The following is a 4,715-nucleotide window of genomic DNA, read 5'->3' as shown; positions in this document are numbered from 1 at the left end:
GAAAGGTGAGGATCCAGGTTCAGTCTTCTACAGGTTGCTAGCCAGTTCGCCCAACACCATTTGTTAAATAGGGACTCTTTCCCTAATGTATGTTTTTATCAGGTTTATCAGGACCAAATAATGATATGTGTTTGGGGAAAGAAAGAGGAGGCAGAGACGAGGGGAGAGAGAAGGGAGGATATTTGGCAGGATCTTACCTAATGCATAAAATGCAAGGGTACATTTCAGAACAACTAAGTATATTATGAAAGTTTTACCACAAAAATAAGTGAGGTGATGTTTATGTTAATTAGTTTGATTCAAACATTCCACATAGTATATCAAATCATCACATTGTATCCCATAAATGTATATAGTTATGATATAATAAAAATTAAGTTTAAACAAATAAAAGTAGAAACAAATTATCCAGGCAGGGCATGGTGATAGGTTCCTGTAGACTCAGTTACAAGAGAGGCTGATGTATGAGGATCACTTGACTCAGGACCTTGAGGTTGCTGTGAACTGGGCTGATGCTCTGGTACTCTAGCCTGGGGCAGCAGAGTGAGACTTTGTCTTTAAAAACTTTAACAACAAAAACTGTGACCTAACCCCATCATTTTAATCTTAGCCAAGCAATTTAAATGCATCAAGCCTCACTTTCAGTCCCTTTGAAGTGTTTAGTAATCTTTGATTGGATGAAGCTCATCCTCTAGGATTAAGCTCAAGAAGGACACAGGAGGAGCATTATCTCAATATACCTTGAAACATGTTTTGATTCTTCATGGACAAGTTGGTCGAATAGAACATCTTTAGGTCACATGGTTTTCTTACATTTTTTAAATGTTCTAGCATTGCCCTTTTGCTCTCTAATTGAATTCCCTTGCCATTATAAATCTTCACATTTTGCCTAGGGGCTCTGATGAATTTTTACTTTACTTTTTTAGTAACTTGTGTTTTATTCTAGAGTCTTTATAAATAAAATCTCCCAGGGTGATGAACCCACAAAGATGAATCCTTTAACTAAGGCAAGCTGATCAATGAGCTGAATGAGTGAGAGGTCCAGTTTGGGTGGCATATAAGGTATCCTGGCAGCTTAGTACAAGGGCAGCACCTGGATCTTCTTGGGAGGCCTTTATAGGCGAAATGCCTATATGCCTCTGGCCAAAAAAGCCATTTGAGAGAGAGCAGTGAAAAGACTTTGTGCAGGCATACTTGTGAGAAACTGAGGCAGAATTCCATGTGGCCATGCTGGTTGTGGGCCTAACATGACCAAGGCTTTGACTGGAATAGCATTTATTGCATTAAGGAATTAAGTAAGATTGACTTTATAAGGCCAATAAAAAAGTCCTTTGGAAAACTGGCCAGATACCCATCTGTGGTAAGTAACGAAGGTTGCTTTCCTGATCTGAGATAAGTAACGAAGGTTGCTTGCTGATTTCTGGGAATGGAAATGTGCTCCGGGACCTCAAGAGAAGAGGAATTTACCCAATGCATACAGGTATCGAATGGCACAGATGAAACCTGGGGTCGTGAAAGGCTTTTGAGAAGTCCAGCCTGAAAATTCCTTATAAAAAGTTCCAGCAAACCCCCCCTGACTTAAGGCATACATGGGAGCTGAGGTTTGCACACAAATTCCTGTATGCCCAAGAAGTTTCTTTATGCCTAACTTAAAGATTCAAAGTAATAGCCTCCAAATTGCAAGGCCAGCAAGGGCAGGTACTCAATCTACCTCCATAGCCTCAGGCTTCATCAGATAATAATAAAGAAAGTAATGACTGACAACAGTTCTTCATTAAGTTATGTTAAACTGGGTTATGTCGAAAGGGTTATGCTTAAAGGTGTATGTTGAGTGGATTATCAGATTACTAGGGAGGAGCTACTTACAGTGCAGGTGGTCGCAAGATGCTCAAATAGATTAATGAAGTCATTGATGTATAGTGAGCACCTGCAGAGGGAGTGTAATGAATATTAATGAGGTCATTGCTGTATAGTGTGCATGCAGAAGATTAACTATATAAACCAACAGTAAATAAATAAAGCTCCCCATTTTGCCTGAGTAAGCAGATGGTCACCTTTATTTAAAACACAATTTCATTAAGCGTGCTTATTCTCCATGACATTGCTTTTCCACGAAACCCTTATGGCAACAAGCCTTCCTATGAACTGACTGAAGGGGAAATCATCCGTATGTTGTCACAATATGGGGAGACTACTAACATTCATCTCAGGTGGGACAAGAAGACTGGGAAATTCAAAGGATTCTGTTTCCTCTGCTATGAAGAGCAGACGAGCACAATACTGGCTGTTGACAATTTCAATGGAATCAAGATCAAAGGGCAGACTATCGGAGTGGATCACGTGTCTCACTATTAGGATCTTAAGGATTCAGAAGATGTGGATGAGGTGACCAGAGAACTCCAGAATGGTTGTGGGGCTCACATCCCCTCACCAAGTTCTTCTGAGGACTGTGAAGATGACAAACCCATAGTTAAGCACAGAAAAAAAACAAAAAACAAAAAACAAAAAAAAAAAAAAAAAAAGGAAAAGAAGAGAAAGAAAAGGAGAACAGACTGGGGAGTGCAGGCAGAGCAGTTGTCCTCTTCAGGGCCCAGACGCAAGGCAATAAAGGGAAAGGGTGGCCCAGGCCCTAAGAAGCACAGCAGCAGGAGCTCCCAGAGAGTTCAGAAGCCAGAGTCTGTGGGAGTTAGATTTGCAGTGTAATTTGGGTCAGGCATTTCTGGAGGGCTTGTTGCCCAGAGTCCAAATTCTTCAAAGTCTGCGTGGCTAGAAATAGCCTGGTGGTCTACACAGGATGGTCTGGCACCTGACAGACTTAAGGCTAGAATCCTGTGTCTTGTTGAACAAGAGTTCAGGATCCTGTGCCCCTTTCAGGTGCTGCAGAAGGCCTGATTGTTAACTGGTGTCTGAGAATAGTATGGTTAGCACATAAAGATGACCATCCCCTGAGTCTTGCCCAGGCATAGGTAGAAATCACTGAAGTGAATGGGGCACATCCATCCCTAATTTGTAAAGTCTATCTTGTATTCTCATATGGGGTGCCTGCATGACATTCCTTTTTTTCCCTTCTTCTGACGTTAATGTTTACCTGGAGTGTCTTGCTTTGAATACCTCAAATTAAGTTTATGTATTATGTCGTCAACATGATTTATGATTTTTGATTGAACAAAGAAACCTGTGGTGAAATTGGCTGGTGCTGTACTTGAAATGCTGCTGGCTATAGGGTATGCCTCTCACAGGCTCCCTTCCATCATTTCGCCTGAGGCAACCGAGTCTGAGTTTTTTCTCTCAACTCCCCTCAGTGTACTTCCTGGCAATGATTGGGGGGCCCCAGGGCTCCATTAGAGTCTGAGGAGTGATGGAAGTACTGCCCAGGCTCCCCTGAGGTCAGGACCACCTGTTGTGGTGGAGCAGAGGACCTAGAGAAGGAGCTGCAGGAGAAACCTCAGTGTGAGCACAAGATCTCAGCAGGAGGGAGGCCAGAGAAGAACAGAACAGGGATAGGGACAGAAGGATGTGTGTTCTGAAGGATGGAGTCATGGAAGCAGAAGAAGGAGCTGAAACGAATTCCATAGGCATGAAAGGGCCTGGCACTCCCAGGAGTGGGACTCTGAAGTTGCAGAGGCCTTCCATTCAGGCCTTTTCACCTGCTCAGTAAAGGTGGCAATGAATTGTGTTTTTTAAAGGCAGTCACATTCAGTTATTCAATTATGTGTGACTACTTTTTGTATATAAACTCCTGGACTGAATGACATGAATCATTTGAATATTAGCCTCTAGAGAGGGCTATTGTTTCAGTGGCCATATATCCTGGATGTTTTAGCAGAATTCATTCTCCCTGAGAATCAATGTACTTGGTACTTACCAGGGTCTGTGTCCTAAATTTTAGTCATTGATGTGTGTATTGGACCATTAAACTCCAATTCAAGATGTAATTGCCAAGAAAGGGAAAATACTAGACCATTCTAGAATTCTAGTCTTCATGCTAGGTTTTTAAGAACCTTTTGTAGGACCTTTCCAATTGGCAGGTAGAACTATACAGTGACAAATGTGGTGTACTGGGTTTGGATAGCATCCAGAAGATCAAAAATCACTTTATAACAAAGATATTTGCACCAGAATGTTTATTGCAGTGTAATAATTGCTAAGTCATGGAAGAAGTCCAAGTGCCCAAGTCCATCAACCCATGAATGGATTAATAAATTGTGGTATATGTACCACAATTGAATATTTGGAATATTATGCAGCCTTAAAGAAAGATGGAGACTTTACCTATTTCATGTTTACATGGATGGAGCTGCAACATATTCTTCTTAGCAAAGTATATCAAGAATGGAAGAAAAAGTATCCAGTGTACTCAGCCCTACTGTGAAACTAATTTATATGGACCCATACTTCCATATGAAAGGTATAACCCACCTATACCCCAAGATGAAGGGGAAAGAGGAGGGGGAGGGGGTTGGAGGAAGGATGGGTAGAGAGAGGGTAATTGGTGGGACCACACTGATGGTGCATTTTACAATGGTACATGTTAAATCTACTAAGGGTAGAATATAAATACCTTAACACAATAATTAAGAAAATGTGGCAAAGGCTATGTTAACAAGTTTGATGAAAGTATTTCAAATTGTATATTAAACTAGCACATTGAACCCCATAATTGCATTAATGTACACAGCTATGATTTAATTAAAAAGCTAATCTGTTAACATTAC

At 41.0% G+C, this 4,715-nt stretch overlaps 1 pseudogene; it reads left to right on the top strand.

Moving 5' to 3' along the window:
• Window positions 1-989: 989 nt before the first annotated feature.
• On the top strand, window positions 990-3,684 carry LOC100963046 (annotated as a pseudogene).
• The last annotated feature ends 1,031 nt before the right edge of the window (window positions 3,685-4,715 follow it).

This window comes from Otolemur garnettii, unplaced genomic scaffold (assembly GCF_000181295.1).
Source record: "Otolemur garnettii isolate 467f Iridium unplaced genomic scaffold, OtoGar3 scaffold00008, whole genome shotgun sequence".
Taxonomy (NCBI): Eukaryota; Metazoa; Chordata; class Mammalia; order Primates; family Galagidae; genus Otolemur; species Otolemur garnettii.
This window is presented reverse-complemented; position numbering and strand designations above follow the sequence as displayed.